The sequence below is a fragment of the Tachypleus tridentatus genome, chromosome 11 (assembly GCF_004210375.1).
Source record: "Tachypleus tridentatus isolate NWPU-2018 chromosome 11, ASM421037v1, whole genome shotgun sequence".
Taxonomy (NCBI): Eukaryota; Metazoa; Arthropoda; class Merostomata; order Xiphosura; family Limulidae; genus Tachypleus; species Tachypleus tridentatus.
Window position 1 is genome coordinate 50,017,088 of NC_134835.1, and position 18,375 is coordinate 50,035,462.

Consider the following 18,375-nt stretch of genomic DNA (forward strand, 5'->3'; position numbering starts at 1 on the left):
CAAAAACTATAATGCCAAAGTGTCTGATAATATACAGTGGCTTATTTAAAAATGATAAACAAGTGAGATGAAAAATACTAAATGGGATGGTGTAACAGAAAAAAAAAAACAAACTAGTTAAAATACAACTATTCTAAGCTGAATAATGTTGAAGTAATACCACAAGTAACAGTAATAAATTAGGTGGTTGTCTATATGTTACACATTAGCCACAGAAACTCACCTACTCACGTTGTTCTTTGAATTGCAATGACTAAAGACTTCATTACATACACGAACAACTGTGAGGAAAGACTATCATTTCGATGAGAAAGTCTGGTTGATATTAAAGTACTGAGTAATACAGTCTAAGCTAAGCAAAATGATGCAAGATTTTAAACTTCTCAAAGTCGTTTAGGAGACACTAGATTATTCAATATAAATTGTTTTCTTTATATGGTTCCAAGTTATATGTATGTGTGTATGGAAACAAGAAAGAAAGAAAAACGATCAGATAGTTGTCGTGACAATATAGCACAGAAACTACGCGAAACCTTCATACAAGAAAAGCACGCAATACGTCTATTGTGCCGTCTTCTTCAAAAATCAAAAACACTTCTTAAATTATTCTGAAGTCGATCAAATACAAGCTAGATACATTTGATAGAAAACTGCTTGTATATCATTTCACTATCGTGAGACATATACGTAGTTCGTGGTGAATAAATAAATTTACAATAGATATTATGTACAACTAATTTCTCTGGCGTCCAAAAACAAAATTAAAAACAGTTGGTTTTCAGAAGCATTTCTTTTCCCTTTTGTCACAAACTTTCATTTCCGTATAATTTAAAATCTTGTTGATATTTAAGTTTGCATACACTTAAGACCAGGAAAGAAAACTACTCAAGCAAATTATTTTTCGTAAGGTACCCGAAGATGTCGAGATAAATTTACTTCTAATATAAGGTTTAAGTTGTTTCAAAATTAATGTGAAGTATATATTTTTTCCTGGCGCTAATTTTGAAACAAATGATAGCCATGAAAATCACTATAACACAGAACTGTACATTCTTGCCCTTGGCAAACTGCCAGTTTATTTTTCATTTTCGGCTGTGTGTTAACTGAGGAACAAAGTAAAATTCTTGAAAGTAAAATTATACAAAAAGAAAACAATAAATGTTTTGTAACGTATTCATAATTAAAATATTGTTAAAGAAAATGTTTTCCGATGTGAAATTTATAAAAGGTAAACTTCTACCAGAATAATACTGTTTGAATCTTCTTGATGACGTGTTAATACGCATACCAGCCGTCCTGAGATATACTGTTTGAAACTGTGTGTATTTCGTAAATATATTTTAAGTAAGGTACTCCAGTTTTATGCCACTCTTTTAAAACTTAAATATTTGGTGCGAAATAAAGTTCATGTTGTTATGAAAAATAAGTAAATTTACCGTAAGATAACGATTGTAAGAAAATATTTGCACCGAATACCTAACTAAAATAGGACGTTTTAATAGTACACACAACACAATTTTTACTTTGACTTTATGAAACAATAAAATCACGCAAGTTATGTGTATGAAAAATTAATTACAAAACTTTTAGCACATTCATCTTTAGTAACATTTTTATTAATAGTTCTTTTATACCTCCTTATTCCACACACACTCTTCACATCAAATCTCAATTAAAAGTAACTAATTAACTAAAAACATTAGTCTTCTTTAAATAATTCTTATATTTGGTTCTTATCAGATGGAAACCACATGGAGTCTGATATGATAATTATCATTAATTTCTGACTTAAAGCATACATTGATCAGATCTAATTTCGTGTATTAGGCTATGCATAAAATACGTTTTATTGATCCCAGAAATTTTATGGTGTATGGTGTTATCATTCAAGTTTTTTCTTTATTGCTAAGAAATTATTTTTAACACTTGTGTTAGATAATGATATTGTGCTACAGGAAGGTATCATATGCTTTCTGTCCTCTTACATAATATGTAAAAGATTTAAATTGTTTTTTTTCACATTTTGATTTCCATACAGAAAGTCAACCAAGTAAACAACTTGAATTCGCCTCACTTAAACTGCACAACAAGGTCTGTTAATGGTTGTGAAACACGTCTTACTCGCAAGAAGAAAACAATAACTTCACCCACAATGTCCAAAACAAATAGCTGTCTTTCCTATCAGTAAATTGGATAATGCACCAAGGATGTTATTACTCTTTTGCTAAAGCAATAGTGGTTCTGGGTAAACAGAATGATGTGTGAACCTGTGCAGCCTGGCTTTCAGTTCTGAATATCCAGGCTCTTCACTATAACAACAGACTTAGATTAGCTTATTCTTATGATTTCAACTTTGTCATTTCATTAGTCCACATGATTTTACTTTAAGGTTTGGATAGACTTTTATTTTAGTTTCAATCCAGTATAGCATAGACCAAGAGCCTATATGTGCGAGAGGATTACACCAAAACAGCATGTAACTGTGGTGAATAGGAATCAGATCTCTTCATTAAAGTTTAAAGATGTGGTTCAGGAGAATTTGAAATCTTCTTTGAGGTTTTTCAATCAAGTCACTATCTGTAATGACCAAATTCTTGATTAGGCAAAGCAAAGGTTAATCTTAAAGCTTAACCCTCAAACAACAGGAAAGTTGTTGGTAGCAGCATCAATTGATAATGGCCACCATTTAATGGTTAAGAGAGTCTTGCTCTTGATGTCACTTAAAATTGATAAAGGTATTTCATCAAGACTGGGATACAATGGCAGTCAAATTGAGCTGATGTCCATCAGGCCAATGTTTAGTCCCAAGGAAGTAATCTCTTTGAGAACTTGGGTACCTATGTCAGTAATGTGTTAAATGCATAGAAAAGTCTCCAAATAATGAAGACTCCTTATTCAGCAAGTCCATGGATAAGTTGCTGAAAGAGATCTTGAGGGACCATTTGAGAGTGATATATATTTGCACCCTAACAAAAGCGGTACTTATGGTGATGAAGTTTGAAGCAATAACTTTAGACAAGTTGCAGGAAAGGAATAAGCCAACAGTAACAGTTTAATGGGAACTCTTGAAATAAGCTATCTTGACACCATAGCAAAAACAGGCTTGTTTTCAGTGAGTGGACAAGGCTACTTTGGCCTTTCCATAATTTTTATGTTGCATTCTATATCAATGATGCCTTTGCCCAGAGTTCACTTCCAAAAGGAGGACCAATGAATATATTACAAAGAGGTAAAATAGTTGGTAGCAATCTGTAGCTGCTATCAGTTCAACCTCAGAAAATTAATGGAGCCCAAACTGGGTCTGACAATTGATTTAATGGAGTGTAGACAACAATCTGTGTTGAGGAAAGTGGCAGTCAATACAGCTGTCTCATGTGGTGCTTGATACATGTTTGTAAAGATACACAGTTATGAGAAATGATTCCCAATTGATACAGTAGTAGTCAAAACCATGATGAATACCACTATGTATCAGTCACTTTGAATGAAACCACCACTCTAGCCAGTTAACTTTCATTTTGTTCTAGTGAACAGTAGCAGATCAGTTCTGAATGGTGAAGTACATCTTTATCTACTCCTAAGTTTAATTTTTTCTGTGAAACAGATGAACTGAGTTTCCGTAGAAAAATTTAATGTCAGTCATGAATAGTAAATATTGGTAAATGTGCCTTGTGAAGGAAATCACAGTACCTTCGTGTACACAAGTGGTGCCATGGTTTTCTACAGACAAATTCTAGTGCATTGAAATTGTTTAATATAGCTCTCTTACTGAATGCCTAAAATATATGGATGTTGATCTGTCCATTGAGGGATGAAGGCTTGGGATTATTCCAGTATAGAAATCAAAGTGATAAGCAAAGTGGAGGTAACCAACACTGGCAGTGATGCATCTGAATGAGAATACTTAGCTCCAAGTGCATCCAAGTTCCTGAATGAGAATTGCTAGAGCAATTGAGATTCAATACAGTGGAGATGTATGGCAGGATTAATGTTAAAATTTGAATAGTATGGACTCATTTACACATAAATTTCTTGGTCACACAATGGAAAGAGATGAGGGTACTCACTGATTCTGTACAGATTGCAGTGATTTGAAGTTGACAAGAACTCACAATGAGGTGAAAAGTTCAAAGGATCCTGGCTTGTGTTGTATTATTAGTTTTATATGACAAGAACTGGTTAGAGTAGTGGTCTTTCTCAAACACCACCAAAAGTACCTATATGGCAGAAAATTCATCCTTTGAGTTAACCATGTGTCACTGAAGTGACTTATGAACTTTCAAAACCCAGTAGAAAGGATGGCACTTTGGATCACAATATTGGAGGAGAATGACATGGTTGTATGCATAATCCAGGTATGCAACATGGCAATTTAGATGGACTATCTTGCACACACAGATACTTTTCCAAATATTAGATATTCTGCTCTTGGACATGGAGTTGGAGCTAAAACTGTAACAATACAGAGTCCTACTGACAGAGATTTCACTAGTAACTGGTTCCAAGACTTACACTTCAAGTGCTGTGTGAAGAGCAAATAAAAACAAGTGGTATGGATGCTCCTTCCCATGCAGCAAGGTATAGTTTGACCACTGTATGTTGCAAAATGTAGTGCAGCTAAATAAAGCCTATGCCAATTTTAGAAGCAGTTACAGATGTATGACAGCATGCTATTTGCTTTTATTAACCACTTAAAATATGCTTTTCAGCTTGTGTTTTAAGTAGTCATCCACAGGGCTCTGAAGCAGCAAACTGTCTATACTCTTTGCACAACACAAGAAAGACAACACCAAAATACCACACTCACTCGTAATAATGGCAAATGTCAGTTATACTGGTTATGTTTGAGTTGTAACATATTGATGGTGCTAAAACTCAAACAAAAAAAAATGAAAATGCAAGGTAAACTCTGACAAAGGTTTGTTGGTTTTCTTTCACAGAGAACAGCTCTAGATGCCACTTGTCTTCTTATTGAAACAGAGACAGATTATCCAGCAACCTTTCTTTTTTTACATTTCAGAGGAGCCTCTTGTGTCCTAGTTTACCAAAGAATCATAGGCTGGAAATGATGAGTCACAGGAAGATCAGGATGACATTGTGGAGTATTTCAGAAAACAGATGAGAAAAATTATCACATCACTTATTTCATGGTGCATGATGGACCATATGAAATAGAACTTGACAGTTCTAGTAGTCACACAAAGTGTCAACAATAACCTCTGGTCCATTATGGCTGAGATTAACTGCTTGATAACAGATAAGGCAGTTATTTGGTTAATAATTCAATGAGTGAAAATGATCTGCGACTTTTCTGAGCTTCTAGGTAGTATTGTATAAAAAATATGTGACTATATTCTGCAATTACTACTTTATCACCTTAATTCAGACTGGCACTAGTGAATGTAATACCTAGAACAGATAGTTCATACAAATGAAGATGTTTGCTATGAGTTTAAAAACTCAATCAAAAGGATGCTGTAGCTTTTCCTTTCTAAACTATCAAGTGATTTTTGACAGTGACTCACCCACCTTACTTGATCAAGTAGGGGAATTTTCCAGAATAGAATATGTTGTATTAGTAAACTGTTTTTAGTGAATTTAACTGGATGTAACTCCTCAATGTGCAATGAGAGAATTGTGTTCATTATCAGCAAAGAAAGTAATCTGTGTAACTGTGAATCTAATAGGAATAGCTTTTACTTTATTGGATTTGCTTGTTGTTTGTTTTTTGTTTAAACAGATGCCAACTGAAGTGAGTAGTCAACTTGTTTACAAAAATACACCATTTAGAAGTTTTACAGCTAGCAGCTGTCTATAACAGTTTAAGCAAATTCAGTATTGAATTTTGCAAAAGTTGGTTTGAATGTGTGTATTGAAATAAATATAGCAACAACATGAATCCTAATTCTGTCACTAAGAATTTTAGATGAAAAGTTTAGCTGAATTCTGCAAGAGATCATTTATCTTGTGAAGCTTATGAAAATTCTTTAAGATTCATTACTCACAAGAAATTACACAATGCCAAACCATAATTATCAACATACAATTTAGAAAAAAGCACAATGTCCTGAATATTGTATTGAGATTACTTTAGCACTAGACACAGTTAACACATTCATTTAATAACTTCTACAAAAACAGATGCTAATGTTCTACAATAATAACTACAATTAATAATAAATAGTTATAAAGTTAATATTTTCCTAAACTGTAAATGTATTTCCAATAATACTTACTTCTGCTGACCCTTATAACTACTTTTTGACTTTCACTTTGCCCATCTAAGCATTGGTCTTGTTTGCTCTAGTCTTTTACACTCCAATTAAATGACCTCGGCAATTTTCTACCTTGTGACATCAATGGGCCCTTTATCCTGGTACAGTATATAAACACTTCACTCAGATAATGTAACCACTTTTTGAAACTAGTGTCACCTCAGTCATTAACAGCAGCTATGGGAAGGAAGGGTGAGAGAGTGACAACTGAGGTAAGTATTAATAGAAATATATTTTCAATTTGGGAAAATTTTAGCTTCAAAAACATACCATCAGCTGACACTTATAGCTAAAATCAGATATTGAAAAGGTGGAGGATCTGGTGAGAGCATTTTTCATACAGAAAGCATCTGCATAGAACAGGAATGTACCAAAATCAAAATGATACAGGAGTGGGAGAACCTCATCACATCCAGCACAGGTATGCTTCTTCACCCAGAATTTAGTTCTTGTTTCAAAGGTGGACAGCCAAGGTTACACAACTCTGATTGGAACTTATAGGTCTTGTCCCTATATCCAACATTGGTGGCTAGGACAACTGAATGCAATGTTACACACACTTTTGATAGGATCACAATCTGTAACCACCAGAATCACGATCAAAAAATAAACACTGAAACATACAAACTTTCTCTTTCACCTTAAACAGTCTGAAAAGCATCATTCCAGGCATAGAATGATGTTGGAAAACTGGGACTGTGTATGCCTTACTCATCTAATCTGCAATTATGAACATTTATTTTCACTACCCAACCAAGTGGGTACATAACATTTCACTTGTCCCTGCAATTAACAAAAGGATGTGGAACACTGTACTCAACAAAGGAAATAGAATTGAACAATTCTATGTTTAGAATTACAAGGAAATAGTAGACCTTATTCCATGAACAACATACTAAATCAATGGGATACCTCATTTTGAGAGAACCATGCAACCAGTAGGTAGTTAAATTTGGTACTAAAGCAGAATTGAATTTATAAAAGCATACCTGTCTGGGCAACACTCATCACAGAATGTAAGTCAAAGGAAAAAAAGGTGAGGGACCCTGGAAAGGAAAAAAGACAAGAGGACAATAATACTTGCACCTCCTTATAATATAACAGATGTTACTAAAACAGCTCCAGGGGATAGTCAAAAACCCACAGAAGAAGAAACTGCTAAATTTGTAAAGAATGTGAAAGAAAAGTATTGAGAAGGCCACATGCCAGTCCATCTGATGTCCTTCAGCAGGTAATTGAAATTGGTAGCAAAAAACACAGAAAAGTGATGAATCTGATGAGTTGCGACAAGGAAGTATCCTCGACAGTGAAGGAAGTTCAGAATAAGCAATATAGATATTTGCAAATCCATCTTGTTGAAACACGTTGAGGATAAATCTCAGGAACTTGAAGGATTTCAATTAATACAAAGTTGAATACCATAAACTTGAAAGAAGTTAGTGCAAGCCCCATACCAATTCAGGGCTCTGATAGGGTATAAGAAACAATAAGTGTTTGATTGGTCATAAAAGTGGAAAATAGCTTGCAAAAGAACTTATGAGAATGACATATTCCCCCTTTCCCTGACTGCCAAAGACATAACAGGAAAGGACTTATCAAGGTAGAGACAGATCAAAGTGGAGTGATATAGTCCTGTGCACATGTAGTGCAAACAACTCTGACACACAACATTTACATGCCATCAGCAAGAAAAATACTTATTAAGGGAAAAGTGATACATAGTACACAAGTCTAAAAGCTTAAATGGATGTTAAGACCTAGCACAGAATACCATCTAATATTACAGTTACATAAATGGAAAGGTTATACAAGAAAAAGGACTAAATGATTAGAGTAGACCAGATAGCAGTGAAGAGTGAAAACCTTTCTAAAGTTTAAAATAATCAAAAGTAGATGATAAAACTATTACTTTACATAAAACTACAGGAGATGAAGCTAGATTCAAGTCAGAAACAATATGGTAGAAATGTTTGGATGAAGCGAGTTCAAACTCCTCATAAAGCACTCATAAGACAAATTAAGAAGTTAAACCCTGATGAGCTTGGAAAAGTTTGGGTGTTGTGTACAGAATTGTATAAACATGAAAACTAAATTCATAACTAGATATAAATTTCATCACTAAGTAGCTTAGTAACATGAGTCAAGTTTGAGTAGCTTTTGTACTTGAGTCCTCAAATCCTTCTATTCTCACTGTTAAACATGAAAAAAGATGATGCATCAACACTAATTCCCTAAACAATCTTAGACACCTTAATCAGATCCTCTTTAACTCTTATTTTTAAAAAGGAAACAATTTGAGATATTTCAGCCTCTCCTCACATGACAACCCTTCCATCCCAGGCAAAATTCTAGTAGCCTTCCTCAGAATCCTTTCCAACAATTCAATATTTTTCCCTAAGGTAAGGAGCCCAAGACTGAATTTTATATCCCAAATGTGACCTAAACAGTGACGTGTATAATGAAGGCATAACCTCTTTAGGCTTGTATTCAATATTTCTGAATACCTGCACTACAACTGCTTTGTTCAATTATGTACAAAAGAATGCACTTTGAAAGGTTAAATGCTCATGAACTTTCATGATATTAAATACAGTACAATGTTTAAACCATTCTAAAAGATTGTTCTTTAACATTTTAATACTTCATTTGACACAGTAAATGTATTTCCAAACACAACCATATCTCAGTCAGTTAAAATTTACAACCAATGCTTCTATGGAAAGTATAAAAGTTGCTTTTGACAATAACTCAAATTTATATACTTTTCTTTCTGCATATTCCTTTTGCAATTTTCAGCCCATGAAATGTTTATGACACAAGTAAAACTTCATGATTATTTTAAATAATAAAATTGTTTCATACACTGTAAAAATTCCCCACAAATAGTTTATCTGTGTTTTCTAAACATTTGTCAAGCTTACAAAAAAAATTAATTCATTAAAATGAATGAAACATATACCTAAATCAAGCAAGTTCATCTTAGAAATGGTCAGTTAAGGTTGACTTTAAAAACATGCAAGAATACTTGGATTGTTTCAACAACAGTAACAAAGAAAATTATAAAATCTATTAAACAGTATAAAGTAAAAGAACAAGAGAAGACAGATTCATGCAATAATAAAAAAGAGAAATGAACAAATGTGCACAAAAGAACACACACGGTAATCAATGTTTGCATCATGACAAAATACACAAAAAACACATATGTTATAACAGATTGTTGCACATGAAAAAAATCTTTAGAAAAATCATAACATCAAAACAAATCTATTTACCCCTGAAGTTTCTTCTCCACTGATAGAAACTCTCTGGAAGTTTGGTACAAAGTCATGGACATTAAGCTGGCTTATAGGATCCTCATATACGTCTTTTCCTGACTTTATGTCACCATCAAAATGACTGCGCCTATCTTCTAGTTCTTTTTGAACTCTTTCATTAAAAAATAAATTTTGTGTTACAAATGCCACATAGATTATTTTATGGTGCATATAAATGGCTTTTTCCCTTTTTTTACTACATTTTTTTGAATAAATTTACATTACACAAGTAAGTAGTATTGCAATCATGCATCTGAATGATACAATTAAAGATAGATGAAAAGTTTTAAGAAACAGTTTTGTTATTTCTGACAACTGAAATAAACTTTACTAGTGCAAAGCCAAAGTGGCTAACTGCTGAAAACTGCTGGTAACATATTTTCTAGTAAGCCATGTATCAGATATATAGTGATGCCACACTGATTTTTAGTTTTATTCTGAGTACATATCTTGCTCTAACAAAAGGATAATTACAGTATGGCATTTTCATATTTGGAAGGTAAACAGAAGAGGAATATTAATCTCAATGATATAGTAATTAAAGCATTATGCTCTTACTCATTACTCACAAGTTTATGTCAAATAAAACATTTAAGAAATTAGTTATAATGTTAAAGTTGAAAAGAAGACACATGCTATGAAAATGAATACTACACTTATATCAGAGCTGTTAATATTAAAAAGATTTCTAGCCTTTAAAAATCTTCATCAAAGTATCAGAACCAACAAGTAAAATCATTATGAATAAGTGATGTTTTTGGTTTACTTTCTGAAAAGATATTCAAAAAATATGTACAACTAGTACCATTCAGTGTGTGTGTGTGTGTGTGTTATTTTATAGCAAAGCCAAATTGAACTATCTTCTATGTCTACCAATGGAAATTGAGCCCCTGATTTTAGCACTGTCCCACCAGTGGACAGCACCATTCAAACAAAAAAGGATTAAAACAATTATGAAAACTAAATTCATACCTAGATATAACCTTCATCACCAAACAGCTTTCATTATTATAACTTAGTAAACATGACTTCTACACAATCAAGTTTGAATAGCTTAACATTTATCACAGTGAATGACAATAAAATTTACTGTATCCCAAATCTCTACATTTAATATCAATTACTATTTTTCATAACTAGAATTAATCAGGAAAGAAGCAGAAGTGTGGTACTTCAAGCTTACAAGAACAAATGAGTATTTCACAGTCATATGAATGTTTAGTTTACTGATAATGCCTGAAAACCATCAAAAAAATTATACAATCATAAAATATAACATTACTGATACCCCAAAATTGCCTAAATAACACAAGTCCAAAAAGCTGACAGTAAAGTTAAAATACTATTATTACAGCTCATTTTTTTATTCTACCAGCTTAAATTTTTAATCACCCAGAAGTAATTTAGAAATATGATTAAATAAGACATATATAGTGTGGAATAAACAGATGGGTGAGAACAGTATGTGAGGATGCATGTACAAGAAAATAAAAAAGAAAAGACATTTTTGTTCAAATTTGTTGAAATTCTTTTTATTGAGAATTACATACTTTAAATTCAACATTTGTACATTATCCTTAAATGCCCAAAATTAAAAATACTACAATTTGTTTTCAAGTTTATATCTCTTGTACCACATTTTATTATATCCTATTGATAGTTTAAATTTCTATAGTTCTTAAAGAGCGTAAAATATTTGTACACCCCTCATATGTCACCCTCTCTATAGAGTACATACAACATGACATCATCATCTTTGACATCACTGATTATTCAGAATACTCTGATACCACAACAGCAGCAAATAACATTTGAATCTATAACCCAAGTGACAAAATGAAAAAGATTGCGGTACTTCAATGCAAAAGATATTCAGTAAAGAACAGATTTTAACACAAAAATTCATATTTTCCTTAACTAAATATGTATTTTTGATACATATTTATCACTCTCACAAAACAGCTTTTCTTGATTACTACTACTCTTTATCAGTGGAAATTTTCAATGCTTGCTACTAGCCTTCCACCTCTTGCTTCTGTATGACCACACGTAAGTGATTATTCAGTAGCTTTCCACCAAGAGAAGCAAATCACAACTCATCATCATAACCAGCACCCTCTCCACACTTACACTCATTAATCACTTTGAGACTGATCAGGAAATCTTTACCATATATTACCAGAAGGGGGAGCTTGGGTAGGAAATGTGAGGTAAATATCTCTCAGGAATATATTTTTCAGTTTAAGAAAATGTTACCTTTTGATACATCTTACCTCTTCTCATAAATTAACTAAATACCACAACAAACTGGTGGAGAGCCAATGAAAAAATGATCCACTTTCAGGAAATGATCAAAAAGAGATCATGAAATGTGGAACTAAAAAAAATATCACACCACCTTTGATCCAGGTATACTCTTTCATCTTTTATGACTACATTGCAAACATAAGAGGTGGTAAAATATAAAGTAATCCCATAATATGAATCATTAATGAAATCCCTGGTGTTGTGTAGCTATAGCACAACTGACCATGATGGTAGTTCAACCTCATTCAACACCTAGTAGTATCTAGAATCATACATTAGTTTTGAGATAGGCAGAGGATCACCTATCTCTTCACCTTGAAATGGGAATTAGTAAAGAAGATGGGCGTCCATATCAAAATCTATCTCCACTTGTACACATTTCCATCCCAACCAACACCTGATCCACCTAGAGTGGATAGTAGGAAAGAAGAATGGTATAGTGGAATAACATCTATGGTTCAAAACCTGGTGGCATAAGGTATGATTCTTCAAATCCACAGTAGGAGGAGAACACTCAGTCTTACATGAGTGGGAATAGATGTGATGTGTCCAGCTACAACCAGCACCATATTTGCCAGAAACCGACGTCTAGCAGAGAGCAGAAAGAGGAACGGCACAGAACATTTTTCATCTACAAAATATAAATCGGTAAATGTGAAGTTTGATAAATTTAAGAGAATTTTTATTGAAGTGAAAATAGTTCAAAAAATAGAAGACAACTTTAAGAAGAAGAATATTTCTCTCAGTTAAGACTTTTAAGAATACTGGAGACAAAAGAAATTGGAATTCTGTAAACTCATCATAGTTACAAAAAACTCTGAATTCTTGGGGTATCTCTTCCAAGTTGCTACTTGTAAATATCAAATATGCATAACAATTGCCGATAATATAAAATGGAAAATATGAAATGGATATGTATATAACAGAGGAAGTACAAAATATTAATCATCAAAAAAATTATAGGCAACAGGAAGTTAGTGTAGCAAGGATGACACAAACACTAAAACTCTCACTATTTAAATATTCAGATAAATGAATGAAAAGCTGGTTACTTTATGAGACAATCATAAATGTACACTAAGCCCTGCACAACAACTAGCCAATAAGTTTTAATATGTTGCTATGAAAAACAAAAGCACATTAGCAATATAAAATTTGGTTCCATATAAGAAATGTCAGAGCTTCATCCACAAAGCTGATAGTATAGAAAATCGCAAATAAATGAACCACCATGGTTATACCAGAAAAACCTGGCACACAGTTCTGACACTAGAGAACAAAGTGCAACCAAAACACAGTAAAAGAAGATAATCATGTAACTGAAGATGCAGTATTCCCAGATTGCTAAATTCTCTCAGAGTATCCTGCAGAAACCACAAAAGCAGGATACTCTTTCGGAGTTCAGCAGAAATATTACAAATCAATATTGCACTTCTTATGTCTATGACTGCATCTTAATCAAAACAACAAAAATGGACCCAGAGTGTAAGAAAGCACTGTCCTTATTATGCAAAAAAAATTAAAATTAAACTCTTGCTAAGTGTTTTTATTCTTCTGGAAGAGAGGTGCTTTCTCTCTCAATTGTACCTGTAGCATTCAGTTCAAGGGATAAAATAATACTATGCACAATCTCTATGTCTGAAGACAAATCACAGTCATGCAAATAAAAATTTTCTTATGTTGGATTCTCAACAGAATCTATATTTGAATGACGACTATGTTCTAAAAGCTTTCAAAATCTCAGAAATATTTTAGTCTGGTAAACATGAAAATATTACATTACATACAAGGTTATCTGTCCTTAAATGCATACACTATACATGAGACTGAAGGTTAACAAGTGGAATCTACCTGCAAGCAATCCTACGATTCACCACTGGAACAAACCAATACTTCCTACTCACAGTATAGTTCATACTACAGCAATTTCTACTAAGAGAAAAACACATTTAACAATTTTTGCAATGTGTGTAACTCAACAAAGACAAGTGGAACTCATTAGCTCCCTTGACCAATATTTCATACTAGAAACATACCTGTAACATTCAAAACCAGAAAAATTATCAAGCAGCTAAGATATCAAGAAATGCATGATACGAATACATATCACAAAGGCTATAGATTAAAACAAACTAAAAAGATATACTGTATAACAATAAAACGTACCTGAAAAATAACAAAATACACCAAAATAGTTTAACTAACAGCAGAAAAGATTTTTTTTTTTTTAAATACAGAGTACAAAATGTTACATAAAGAATATTGGTATCTGGTCAGTCTAAGAGATCATTGCTATGTGCATAGATGTTTATAGCTGGCTATAAACACGCACCAAAGATGAAATCATTCCAATACAAAGACTGTACAAAGGCATTCAAACCCCTAACAATACCTATTTTGCACTTCTAAACAGTTTGGGTTTTAATGCTGTTAAGAGTCTTTGAAATTGATCAATTAATAAAATATGTCAAAAGATGTGAAAAATATGATTAAAATAAAAAAAATGAAGTTTGGTTCAACCAATTATAAATATTATATAGTTGTCACAATTCTACAAGGATTGGTTTTAAATGCCAAGAGGGTGTAATAAAATATATTAAGTTACATATATCCTGGAAAGCTAGTATTTTGCATTTATTATATCATTTCACTTAAAGTAAATAAAAAGTTTAGAACATTAAAAAACTATATAATAACAGTTTCAAAAAGAACAAATATCCAACATTTTTGTAAAAATTAATAACTTGTGGAACAGCAAATAAATATTAAACTAATAACAGATGAGTGTGTGTGTGTGTGCATGTGTGTTTCTTCTTATAGCAAAGCCACATCAGGCTATCTGCTGAGCTCACCGAGGAGAAATAACAGATGAATGTAGCAGTGAATACACATGGTTTGTTAAACACAAGATTAATCCAAGGTACAATGAAAAATATATAAATATGTAATAATATTAACAGTATCCAATATTTAATACTAATCTGTGGAGTTATGTACAATTGCTTACACATAAAGAAATAAAATAAACTCACATCTCATCCTTGTCTTTACTTTAATGAGGCATTGAAAAGAAAAGAAGGTTATAATGCAGCAATAAACTATATTTTTATGCAACAAAAGTATGAACTATACACAAGTGAACATTTATTAAAGAATATTATGATGAATAAATATGTTGTCAGGTAAGTGTAGACTTAAAAGATATGTTAAAAAAGTTAAGAGTTTCTACATTGAAAATATATTTCTGATCCATTCTCACCTCTTCTCACATAATAGCTTTTCCCACTTGTTGTGCCCTTTTTATGTACAAATTTTTGTTCATCACTAGTCTTGATATTCTCACCTACTTTCACGTGTTTTCACAAGGCAGCTATATGATAAGTAAAAAAGCATGCAAGAACCTTCCTCCAATAGGAGTGCAAAACTCCAAACACAGGTAACACCTTCTGTGCAGCTTAGTTCAACTTCAGTTTGAGACTGAGCAACAGAAAATAAAATGACACCTGAAGCTGGAAGGAAAGGTTGGAAGTGTAAAAAGAGATAAGAATCTAACAGAAATAAATTTCAGTGTAGAAAAATGTTAACTTCTGATATAGTATGGTACCTCTGCTCATAGAATAGCTAAAGTTCCACAACTAACACCTGTATAACCATCATAGGAATATCTGGTCCATGGTAAAAAGAAGGAACTACCATTCATCTTGGACACTAAAACTTGATGGGAAGATCGTCATCCATTCCAAGGACCCACATCATCATATGTGACAGTAAGAAGTGCATTCAGCCAGTAGAGTAAACTTCATTTTGGCAGAAACTGTCCAGTCCATATTCAGGTGGCATCTGGAATAGTGCATCAGGTTTACAGTAAAGAAGTGTCTCAATACCATCTACATAAGCAGAATAACACTGTCAAACTTCTCATCTGAGTGGAATTTAGCATAGTCAGGGGGGGAATATCTGCATGGTCTATCACTGCAGTGGTTAGGAGCTAGTAAGTGGTAAGGACTCCCATACTGCACTGAAAGTAGAAGGGGGAAAAATGCATTGGAGAGTCCACAAAATTGCAGAACCAGAGAAAATGCATTGGGTAACCTTCTGATATACTCATTTCATGAGTGTATGGCATGGAATAAACATATTTATGACACAAAACACCACTAGGCAAACATACAAGCAGTCTTGGGAACACTCCATCTCAAAGGTGAGTGTAATATACAGTGCAGATTTAAAAATAAGTATACCTGATCATGCAAAACTCACCACTGAGTGAGATCCAGATATTTAAAAAAATGCCTCTATAAAGAAAAATAACAGAAACAGAGTGCATACCTACTCAAAGATAAACCATGGAGTTCAAGATGATGACAAGATGTAGAAGGTAACTTGTTGAGCAAGAAATGACCACACAATGAAAATAATGTGCAATAAATGTATGGGAAGTTATCCACATGGTGATACAAACTATACTTTCTAATTTAAAACAAAATCTATCAGCCAGTAACAGGTTAAGGAGATGAATATGATGGGAGGAAACTTGGTATCGATAATCATTTGGATACAGGGAATAAAAAGACAGGAAAATCCAACCTATAAATGTAATAGGAGAAATATCATGTGAATGTGAAATATTTAATGAAAGAACAATCAGGAACCCTACAATAGAGCAGTGCATGTCACATACCAGTGGCAAGCCTGGACATAACATAAAAGGTGATCTAGATTGGAATGATGATAAAGGTGAGAAATGGAAGTGTAGGCAAAATCGCCCTCACATGCAGCCAATTTTTTGGACAGGAAAAACCTATCCAGATAAAAGATACTGAAAGTGAACAAATCTCAACACTGACAACCCACAGACCACAAGAAAGAGGGAAAATGTCCTTAACAAGAAATAAGGAACAAGATGACAAAAATATGAAGGGAAGAACTGTAAGGGCACAGAAGACACAGTTGAATTTCAATAGGAGAAGATGGTAGTATACACAGGAGAGCAAAAGCAGAAGGAATGAAACAACAGGAAAAGGAGAGTAGGAAACTGTGAAAACCAGAAGATCCAGAGCACAAAGACAAAGGGTTGGCCCAACTGATATGTGAATTGAATACCCTGAAATAAATTGACTATTGAGTGGGATAGAGGATGGACTTCTCCATCTTGACTACCCAATATACCCATGCAGCCTCTTGAAGAAACTGAGTGCCAAAGAAGGTGATGAAATGCAAATAAACTAGAAGAAGCCATCATTCATATAATAATGGAAATGAAAGCCTAGAAGTAAAAAAGACAAGCAAAAGCCTTGACAATCTGACACAAAACACGGGGAACCAAAGTTGGCATGAATGGAAGAGTCCAGAATGGATAGATGCAACCCCAATGGAAAATGAAAAAAAATGTTGGGAATCTGTGGAAACAGTAACATGATGATAAGCATTCCATATACCTACCTTTATCATTTAAAGACCAGGAAATTAGTGAGTTTCCATGGTTAATCAAAGAAGGTTGAAGAAAAGGGATCAATGATGAGGTGCTAGTTCCAGTCTTCTTTGAAAATCTGAACAAACAAGTCTGACTGAAAATAAACTACTTATTCTACAGCATCCTTGTGAAGAAGACCTTGCTCTAAAGTAGAGCTAGATGAAACAGAATAATGAGGAGAGATGGAGGAAGGATACTAGATGAAGGGACAGAAGAAGAGAAGAACTAAAACAAAAAGTGAGTCCTTTGGAAAAGAACCCACAAATCCCAAAAACATGGCAAAGAACTCCCACACAGTGGAAAATCACAAAAGCTTGAATCCCACCAGCATACCTATACCTACCACATGGTCACTGGGACCACTGAAGCAGCTAACCACAGATATTTGTGTAGCAGGTACTGATAAAGGAGAGTAAAGGAGGAGACAAGACTCAGGAACAGATTCAAGAGAAGGTTGAGATAAATAGCAAATGTGCAGATTATGTTCTAGTCCCCAAAGGGTTGGGAAAACTCTCAAAGGCATCTTATCTTAAAAAGGGAGCCATGTGCAAGTTCCGTAATGAGGTTGGGGTAAATTCATAGGAAACAAAAAATCATCCTGACCCAAGAAATTCCCAAAACAGAGGAGTCATATGTGTAGAGAAAGAGTGAAAGAAGAAAAGCATGCAAGTGTAGAAAAAAACAGCACAAACCTTCATCATAACCCCTAAAGGGAAAAATGAAGAGCCTAAAACAGAAGTTGAACTGACAAAAGGAAATAAAGGAGGGAGTATAGCATGAGACAGATAAGCAAACACTGAGGTTGTGAAAATATTATTGAAGTATTACGATCCAACCCTACAAAGGTAGAAAATAATCCAACTTTTGGGAGTCCCATAAAGGAAACACACTTTTGGTAAGCCATAGCATGGGCTTTCATATTGCATGGAGGTAGAGACATTCTGACCCCTGAACATCATTGGTCCACAAATCTACCAAAATCTATCAAAAGAGGAGGAATTGT

At 33.4% G+C, this 18,375-nt stretch overlaps 1 pseudogene across 1 annotated transcript in view; it reads right to left on the bottom strand.

Moving 5' to 3' along the window:
- LOC143232123 (AMP deaminase 2-like) overlaps positions 1 to 18,375 on the bottom strand; it is a 108,244-nt pseudogene that overhangs the window by 47,806 nt on the left and 42,063 nt on the right. Inside the window, exons 4-5 of the transcript XR_013017386.1 lie at positions 14,932 to 14,949; positions 9,551 to 9,704 (exon numbers count right to left, since the gene is read on the bottom strand). The product of XR_013017386.1 is annotated as an AMP deaminase 2-like (transcript). The remainder of the gene's footprint in view (positions 1 to 9,550; positions 9,705 to 14,931; positions 14,950 to 18,375) is intronic.